Below are 10,983 nucleotides of genomic sequence, written 5' to 3' on the forward strand. Positions count from 1 at the left end.
AATGATAGTAATATATGTTATTTTTAATAGTAATATGTAGTAGAAAAATGTAAAATTGGTTTTTAAATTCAGTAATGATTTTAATGTAAGTTGATGAGTGGTGGTAAAGCATGATTGAAAGATTTCTTGGTAAAGAAAGGTAGGACATAAGATAGCCATGCATCAACTTCGAGGGGTACCCTTTGCTTGCTTACATTATAAGCCTGCTTTTATCAATTCCAAACTTGATAACAACCATCTTAATTATTAATTACTAAAAGGTTTACAGTTTAGTAACATAAATCAAGGCTTGATTTAAGCACAGGTTACTGATGGCCAAAAAAAACAACCTATATAATTTACCCTGGTTTGTTTTTTTAGATCGAGTTTTTACATGAATTTTTTATTAAGATTTTGATATTGGGTTGGGATGAGTTTAGGTGAAATTCTATCTGTGATATATATATATTTTTAATATTATTATAATTTATACACGTATTATAAATTTAAGATATTTTTACATATTCTGTTATAAAATTTCACATTATATATTTATTTAATTTTGTAAAAAAAGTTATATCATAAAAATTAATTAAAATTTCAAGGTGGGACAAGGCAATATCAGGTGGGTTGTTTCGGAGTTTGAGAAGGTTTGGATATAAAGAAATAAAAGTAAGGTCGAAGTTAGAGCAAACAAAAATTTATCTTGCCTTATCTCGTTGTCATCTCTAAAACAAATAAAATTACATTTTTAAAGGTGATTGGTTTGGATAATTGCAAATATATAATTTTGTGAACAAAATATCATTTTTGGTTAAAATCTTTTCTTTGAGATAGTAATGTTGTAATCAATAGTCGCAAATTTTGGTAACATAGTAATTTCGATACCAATTATTCTTAAATGACATTAAATTACTTTGATAATGACATTTTAGTCCCAATTTTAATATACTGATTCATTTTACTTAAATCAACATTATTCTTTGATATATTGCTTCAACTAACATTCCAATGAATAAATTAAACTTTTGTGCATAAATGAAAAGGCTGATTACTAAAATATAAAAAATTGTGGTTGCCTAAAGTGAGTGGTAACGGGTAAAATAAGGTGTAGGGTTATCTCGAAATTGATGAAAAGACTAGATGTTGTTTGAAGATTGCAAAGGCTTTTCTTTAAAGATGAACCGTCTAGCTTTGAAGAATATAGGTCATTGTTATTTAGTTTTCTTAGATTAAAGAATTGGCTTTCCCATCAGAGGTGACGTGATCAAATTACCTGCCAAGTTTGTTCATGTGTCATTTAGTTTGCACGTCAATTGTGAGTGTTTTCCGACTGCTATTACCCTAACATTATACATCCATGTGTTTATAGCGGTATAAATGTTGATAATCTAAGAAACTTCACTGTCAGTTAGCATGTAATGTGGATTTACTCCAAATACCAACAAAAGACCAAGACCAGAAATTGCTAATCATATTCCTCCTCTTCTTTTTGTACAAGTTGTAAATTACAAAAAGAAAAACACAAATAAAACAGAGATACATGTTTCTTTATTGTCACGGGGTGGGATTCCACCTAAAAACAATACCCAAATTGAAATAAGTAGAAAAAGTTAAACCCTTTAGTATTATACTTATTTATATGGTTCTAGGGTATACATTGTTGTGGTTAATTGATGCTGTCCATGTGGTTTAGTGGGGAGGTGCAGTAATCCAACTAGATGTGATAGTGAAGTAATGGAATCTGCATGTATATTCTTTTTGTTATATAAAAGTAGCTATGGAGTTAAAAAAAAAAGGTAAGCTTGGGAAATGAGTTGGGTCACTAGAAAACAAATGATCCCTAGGCTTTAAGGTTGTAAAACGGACTGAGGGGGCTCCAAAACCAATATCAAGTTCACGAACTTGGAATTGCATTAATTTTACAGGTTGTGGCAACTACGATGCCCATTACTTAAATCTTTTTGATATTTTAAGTTATTTATTTATTTATTATATTTCGAAATATAATATATTCCTTAAATTAATTTATAACTTTAATTTTTTATATGTATTACTGTATATATAAATAATTTAATAAAAAAAACTTATAAACTCAAATTAATAAACGAAAATGCACCAACATTGATGCGTATCATAATGGATATGTATTAATAAATACAAATCGAAGGTATATTTAATGTGGTTAAATTATTAGTAATTTATATTTTGATCATTTAATTTTAAAAAGTTTAAAAAAATAAATAAATTACTCGAAAGTTTTCATTCAAGTCATTAGGTTGTTAAAATCATTATTGTGTGGCCTTCTTAATTCGCACCGTTTACACCAATTGAAAACTCTCATTTTCTTTCTCTTCTATAATTCAATTTTTTTTTTATGAAATATTTTTGAACATCACAAATCTGTGGACAAAAATCATAACAACTTTTTTTTCGATCTTCAACACTGACTATTAGATTGACTTGGATCTAATGTATGTTTTTCCACTTGCTAATGGGTAACAATCCATCATACTGATCGTTGAATTATTGCTTGGAGCTCACTAGCCGAACTGTAAAAAAAAAAAACTAATAGTCTAGTGATTTAAATAAAAACTTTCAAACAATTCAATGACTTAAATCAAAACTTTTGAATAGCTCAATAACTTAAATGAATATTTTTAAATGATCCAATAACCATCTTGAGACTTTTTGAATTAAGTGGCTAAAATATAAATTTATTAATAATTTAATGATATTGAGTGTTTTTTACCCTATAAACAAAAAGCATGTTTACTCATATTGTAGGAACAATGTTCCTAAAAATGCCAAAAGGAGATGTTATATGGGATTAAAAAATAAAGGCTTAAGGGTGTAAAAAATCCTTAAACTTAAAAAAAATAAGCAATTAAGCCCGTTTCTTTTTTTTTTCTTCTGCACTCAATTGAGTACTTGAACTTTCAAAATGCATCAAAAAGGCCCTCAAACTTCTTCAAAAAAAGCAATTAAGCTCATACTTTTTTTCACTCGATTGGGTACTTGAACATTCAAAATGCATCAAAAAGACCCTAAAAATGTTTTAAAAAAGCAATTAAGCCCCTGCTATTATTAAAAATTAGGAAAAGATAAAAAAAATTATTAATTTTAGAAAAATTATTGAATTTTAATAAAAAATTTTAAAGTTTATTAAAAATTAGAAAAAAATTATAAAAATCATAAAAAAAATTAACGACCCGTATTTTTTTCAATTAAAGTCATCATGTGTCGCAACACAACGTGACATATGGCGAAAAATGATAAAAAATTAAAAGTCAATAAAAGTTATAGAAAAATTTTAAAATGGTTCTTTTGGTATGATAATTTTTATAAATTTTATACCAAATTTATATTTATTTACATTTTGTATAATTTTCTTACAACTTTATAAAATTTTACAATTTTTATACTTTTTTCTAATTTTTAATATTTTTTATTAAAATTTAATAATATTTATAGCTTTTATTGATTTTAATTTTTTATAATTTTTTTCTAATTTTTAATAAAAGCAGGGCTTAATTACTTTTTTTTTTAAATTTGAGAGTTTTTTTATGCATTTTGAAAGTTTAAGCATCCAATTGAGTGTAAAAAAAATAGTGACTTAATTGCGTTTTCTTTTTAAAGATTTGAAGGCTTTTTTTTATGTATTGTAAAATTTCAAATACCCAAATGAATATAAAAAAAACAATGACTTAAATATTTTTTTTTAAATTTGAAAATTTTTTACACCATTAAGCTAAAAATAAACATAAGACCAAGAAGTTAAAAGGTAGTAGCAATGTTGCACATTTCATAGGTGCCGGTGTCGTCAAAACCCCGTTTAAGTGGCGGTCCTTTTGGAGTAGTTGCCCATCAACATAGCTGTCCATCCATCGCACACTTGTCGCTATTCTCTCAACCCATTAATTCAGGGGGAATGCTTACTTGATAATATAAAGGAATTCTTTTAAGCCACTTTTCCCATTACTTGTATAAAAATGCAATAAAAAAGGATATTTCATCATTGTAATATGTAAATGTGCTCTTACTCTTGAGTATTAATATTTCAGGTATGGTTTAGATATTGTAGTTGGACAAAATTTAAGATTTAATTTTTGCATTTAAAAAATCTAGAAATTAAATCTTTCAATTGTTTAATTTTAAATTTTCAGTTTAATAATTAAAATTTATCAAAAGTAAGTATAAATATGTTAAGTTGATAAATATTAATAAAAATTATCAATGACGATAATAATTACATTAATATTTTTAAATTAAAAAAATAGAAGGATTAAATTTTTAATTTTTAAAGTACAAAAATTAAATCTCAAAGTTTATAGAAGTACATGAACTAATAACATATTTAACCTTTTAAGTATCTAATTCAATACAAGGTAAAGTACGATGAACTTTCAAGTAGTATATATCCTCTTACCTACATTTAGAAAATAATATTTAATAAGTTTGAAGATTATATCACTAACATTTGCTATATATGTACTTACGATGTGCGAGGTAGTTATATGTATTAATTAAAATATATTATAATTTTTAATAGAGGTTGAAATAAATAAATAAAAACTAAAAGCAATGGCTAAACAACATAAACCACAAGACTATGTAGGACTGAAATTGAAATTATCTCATTTTATAAAAATAACATGAATCAAACTGAAAATTGTGCTGGACGATGGTTTTAACATAATTTTTAAAATTATTTTCATTTATTTATTTATTTCATTTGCTTTGACATAAATTTATTCCATTTGTTTTAATGGTTTTAATTACTTAAATAGTGGTGCCACATGTTAGAATGAGAACTTATCATAAACTAAAACTTATCTTAATTACTTCAATATCTTATCATGAATGTTGTATATAAGATGATAGATTATTTTATGGACCTTTCTCATCACATTATTGATGACCCCTTTTTAATTATTTAATAATATTTTAGTAATTTTTCTCATATTATTGTTACATAATTTTGGTAATCTTTTATCCTGAATCCCAAACCTGAACTCGAACATTGTAACCTGAACCTCGAACCTTAGATTCTAAACCCTAAATTATGTATCAATGACATGGTTCAGAATTTGAGATTCGAATTCAGGACTCAAGGTAAAAAAATTACTAAAATTATGTATCAGTGACATAGAAGAAATTGTTAAAATATCATTAAATAGTTGTAAAGAAACCATGGGTACTGTGGTGAAAAGAGTTTATAAAATAATTTCACTATAAAAGATGCTTAATCTCGAGCTCAGTAATTAGTGGAAATAGATTGTTAGATTGAAAATTATTTCAAATTCAGGCAGACCCATTATCTTTTGAAGAATGTGGAGAACTACACAATACAATCTTTTTGGTTTAGTCTGTATAATTTTCCTTTTCCTAAAAAAGAATTTATGGGGTCAGGGTTCTGATACTCTCCAATACTTTTTCTTCTATTATTTTCTGATACGCTAATTATTACCATTTAAATGTGCAATGATTAAATAATAATAATGGACGGAAGGTAGTCTGGATAAGAAACAAGGGTGATCAACCCAATTTTTGTGAAGATAAGAAACAAGGGGGGTAGGTTTTGGGCCTTTGGTTTTCTAAGTTAGACTACAAAAGGTAAATGGAGATTTTGTTGCAGCTCATATGAAAGTAGTAGTCAAATTTGAGTGGACTTCCGCTTTCCTAATTTCTTTCCGCTTGCTTTTTGTATTTTTTTTCTTACTAAATTTAGGGTGAGTTTGAATAAGCGGTAAGGTGTATTTAGTTTTTTTTTTTGTCTTATACTACAATATCGTTACAGTATCTAATCTCTCTACCACCGTTATTTTTATACTAACCGTAGATAAATACATCGCCCATCCAAACCCACGCTTAAATTTTGTTAAATAATTTAATCTCTAGAAAATGACTAAAATCTCTATGTACAAACATCTTATATTTAGAATACAGATTTGTATTTAAAAATAACATATATTATAATAAAATATATGGTTTGAAACTAATTAATAATAACACATGGAATATGTATAATATTAAAATACAAAAAATTAGATTAAATTGTAAGTAAAACGAAATTTAAACACATGAATACATTAAAATTAACAACATTATTAATAAGAAATCCTACCACACTCGTATACGCGTGGAAACAACAAAATTAGAACACAAATGTGTGTTTAAAAATAACATAAAATAAATAATGAAACATATGGTTTGAAATTAATCAATAATAGCACATGAAATATGTACAATATTAATTTTTTAAAAAATTATTAAATTATTTATCATTGTGTTGTCATCAATCTTGAATTAATGTCGAGTTAAATTGTGACATCGATTCAATCAAATACATTATTAATATATGTTATTGATGGAAGTAATAAAGTGTGAATAATAAAATTAAAATGTATAAAAGTGTTAAAATAAAACTTTAGTTGAATAATAAATTAAATATTTTTATTAATGCAATTGGTTCTACTTCAAATCCCGCAATATGCATATTTTTATTTATTTATTAATAAAAAGATTAAAATATTCTCAAATAATATAACTTATTTTAATTACGAAATGACATTTTCGTAATTTACGTAACTCAATTAGAAACTTAAATAATAGTATAGATAACACGACATTCCCTAAAAATATCACGTAATGAATTTTTTTTTAAAAACATTGTATACAAAATCTATAATACCACTCCGGGTTTTGTAAATTGTATACAAAATCTTAAATTTTATAAAGAATTATAAAAATTTAGAAAAAAAAATTGGGCAATCATTTATTTAGATTGATCCTAGATATTATTATTTCATATCTTTTCAATTCAAAAATAATAATATTTTCAAAATCAAATTTTCAAATTTTAAATTATTTTTAATTATGATGTTTGTCCAAATTCATTCTAAACATGCATTTTGGCATATAACGACGATGATTCTTTGTTGGATCTTTTTAGCACCAGACTTGAGTTGAATCTGGAGGTGGACAAGGAAGAACTGTATTGGGAATAGAGGGCTCGAGTTAATTGGCTACAGTTGAGGGATCGAAATGCAGGGTTCTTCCATTGGTCGGCCACCCAGAGAAAGCTGACAATTAGAGTTGGGTGTCTAATTCAGGAGGATGGTCGAGTGGTTTCGGATAGGGAGGCTATGCTTGACGTGGCGACTATTTACTCTGATGATTTGTTCTCTTCACAGGGACAGGATGATTCCCACCGTATCTTGGAGGGGGTTGCTTCTTGTATTATAGATTATATGAATGTTGCACTTTTGGCCCAGTTCACAATGGCCGATATCCTTTCTACTCTAAAATCCATGGCCCCGATGAAGGCAGCTGGACTAGATGGACTTCCTGCTTTGTTTTATCAGAAAATTTGGCACATTGTTGGACCCTTTGTTAGTGATTATTGTCTTGGTGTTTTAAATGAGGGCATGCTTATTGCGGTAATTAATAATACTCACCTTGTTTTGATTCCGAAAGTTTCGCCCTATTAGTCTTTGTTTTGTCTTATACAAGATCATTTCGAATGCCCAGGTTAATAGGTTTCAATTAGTGCTCCATTTGTGTGTGGATAAGGTTCAAAGTTCGGTTTTTCCTGAGAGGTTGATTACAAATAATATTATTTTGGCCTATGAGATATTCGATGTGTTTCGACGCAAGCAGTGGAGGAGGAAAGGGCATTTTGCCTTAAAGTTGGATATAAGCAAGGACTACGATAGAGTGGAGTGGGTCTTTCTTGAGCAGATGATGTTGCGAATAAGATTTTCAGACCGTTGGGTGAGTCTTTTTCTCCATTGTGTTCGATCTGTCTCTTACTCAGTAACCATGAATGGGGAGGTCAGTCGTCCATTCTCACCGGGTCGGGGTCATTGACAGGGTGACCCGCTTAGTCTGTGTCTTTTCCTTATATGTTGTGAAGGTTGTCTTCCTTTTTGCGACAAACACTCTATGATAATCTGATTCGTGGGGCTCGTGTTAACCATGGAGGCCCATCTATTTTACACCTGCTATTCGCCAATGACTGTTACTTTTTAAGGAGGCTATGATTGGAGGTGTTTTGGTGTTAAAACAAATCCTTTTCGATTATGAGCGCTCACCGGGGCAGTGTGTTAATTTTGACAAGTCTGTTACTTATTTTAGTTCAAATGTTGATAACACTATTGCCACCTCTATCTCGGATTGCTTAGGAGTCCGCATCTCTACCGAGCCTGAGAGATATTTTGGATTGCTAAATATGGTTGGGCATACGAAGAATCAAACTTTTCAAGGTTTGAAGAACTGTATGCATTCCCAAATAGAGAATTGGTGTGTTCGTCCGTTGTTGATGCAATCTCGTACTCGTTGGTTGATTTGAGTCGCTTGTATTCTTGATTGTAAAATTAAGTAGTATCTGGTCTAGTTTGTCAAAGGGTTGAATTTGGACAAAGATAGGTTTAACAAGGGATTAATTGGTTGTTTAACAAATGGACGGATAAAAGATAGGCTTAAAAGCTGAAGAATGAACCAATATTAAAAATGGAATATTGACCTGATTCTTATAATGTTCCTAAGGTGGAAATGGCTGATAGATTGTACTGTGACCCACTATCTATTGGAGATAGGAACCAAACGGTATAATTGGAACGCCACAGTCGTTAGAGTGATAATTCACAAAGAGAATCAGATTGACACCACTAAACTAGCTAGATAGTCAGTTTAAGTCATAAAAGAATAAAGAGAGTTGAACAACTCGCAAATAGATTAAAATTCATCAAAGGTTCAAAAAGTCTCAAATACAATATTTAAGCTTAGTATTTATAGCTCTACAAAGTCCAGCCGAATGGACTAGTTTAATTCAGCTTAACTGAGCTGAATAACCATTGAGCTATCCCACAAGACTTTTGAAGACTCCCATACATAGGTGACGCCAACAGCCATGCTATTTGCACTCCCCAGACAGCTAAAACGTGTAGCCTTTAATTTGAGCTGATGGTTCAAGTAGATGATCGGTTTTGGATGGTGTGAACATGGTTAATGCCTTCTTGGGAAGTCGACTGTATAGTATCTATTTTAATGTTGCATAGGGCACACGAACAACTCTTAAGGTGTGAAAACTCAAAATTGGATGGGCACTTGGTGTGAACATAGCATTTAGTTGATTGGACTGTGAAAGCACTTGTTTCCATTGAATTCCACGAAAGGTTGCTTGGAAGAGATCAACTAGCAGCTCCCTCATACATGCACGTCCAAATGGATGTTTCCCCCTTTAATGTCGTCCATTGAACACCCTAAAAGACACATTCAACACAGCTTAAACATGATTTAATTTGTCTGAACTAAAGACATGTATTAAAAATGTCTAAACTAGGACATATTTAAAATATATATTTAAGATGTCCTAAACTATGACATAATTAAAAACCCTTATTAAAGATGTTCAGATTATGACATAATTAAAACTCATATTAATGATGTTTAAATTATGACATAATTAAGTACTTAAACTAATTTAACTAAATAATTAGAACCGAATTAACTCTTTATTCTAGCAAAAAAATTCACAAGCTGAAGAAAGCTAAAGTTGTGCTTGAAGTAAGTTGCATAGCATGCATGGAGTACATGCCTATGATTGATCAATGAACCCCGCAACGACTTCACCCCAAATTTGATCAATAAGGCCCGCAACAGCTTTCTTGAACCTCTTAGCTCGAGCACGAGTAACCGACCCCGTTGGTAGCTCCATTGGTTCTTCGGCAGCCTTAGTTGGGTCTTAGACCATGATCGCATCATCTGCTCCCCCTTCGAAGTGATTTGTCCCCAAATCGTCACCTACATCATAAGGAGATAGGTTAGATACATTAAAACTTGCACTTACATTGTACTCACCTGGGAGATTGAGTTTGTATGAATTATCGTTGATAATTTCCAATACTTGAAAAGAACCATCGCCCATTGGTAGCAATTTAGACCTTCGTTAGGCTGGAAACCTTTCTTTTCTCATATGCACCCAAACTTAATCTCCGGGTTCAAAGATTACACGTTTCCCTTATTGGTTTTGTGCGCATATTGTTTGGATCTCTCTTCTATATTCTTCTTCACCTTTTGGTGTAATTACTTCACGTACTCAGCCTTCCATTTAGCATCTACATACACAAGTTGTTCATTAGGTAAATGAATCAAATCAAGGGGTGTTAAAGGATTAAAACCATAAACAATTTCAAAGGGAGAATGCTTATTTGCCGAATGAATAGATCGGTTATAGGCAAACTCAATGTGTGGCAAGCACTATTTCCATGTTTTGAGATTCTTCTTTATAATGGCCCTCAACAATATTGACAAGACTCAGTTCACCACTTCCATTTGTCCGTCCGTTTGCTGGTGGCACGTCATAGAAAATAATAGTTTTGTGCTAAGTTTTCCCCACAATATTCTCCAAAAGTGGTTGAGGAACTTCGCATATCGGTCGGACACTATAGCCCTTGAAACTCCATGCAAACGCACGACTTCTCTGAAAAACAAATTTGCAACATGTAAAGTATCGTAAGTTTTATTACAAGCAATAAAATATGCCATTTTAGAAAATTGGTCAACTGCTACAAATATCGAGTCTTTTCTACTTTTAGTTCTAGGAATACCTAAAATAAAATCTATTGAAATATCAACCCAAGGCCCCTCGAGAATGGGCAATGGCGTGTACAATCCATGATGTTTGATTCTCGATTTTGTCTTTTTACAAGCTATGCATCGATTGCACACTTTCTCCACGTCACGTTTCATCATTGGCCAAAAGAAATGCTCGTGGAGCATAGCCAATGTCTTTGTGACTCTAAAATATCCTATGAGGCCTCCGCTATGCGCTTCGTTCACCAACACATCCCGAATAGATCCTTGAGGAATGCAAAACTTACCTTCTCGAAAAAGTTAATCATTATGTCTATAAAACTTCTCAAAGGTTCCGTGTTCACAGGCCTTATACAATTCAGTAAAATCAAAATCATTTTCATAAAGTTCTTTCAAATACGCAAA

This window comes from Gossypium hirsutum, chromosome D11, assembly GCF_007990345.1.
Source record: "Gossypium hirsutum isolate 1008001.06 chromosome D11, Gossypium_hirsutum_v2.1, whole genome shotgun sequence".
NCBI lineage: Eukaryota > Viridiplantae > Streptophyta > Magnoliopsida > Malvales > Malvaceae > Gossypium > Gossypium hirsutum.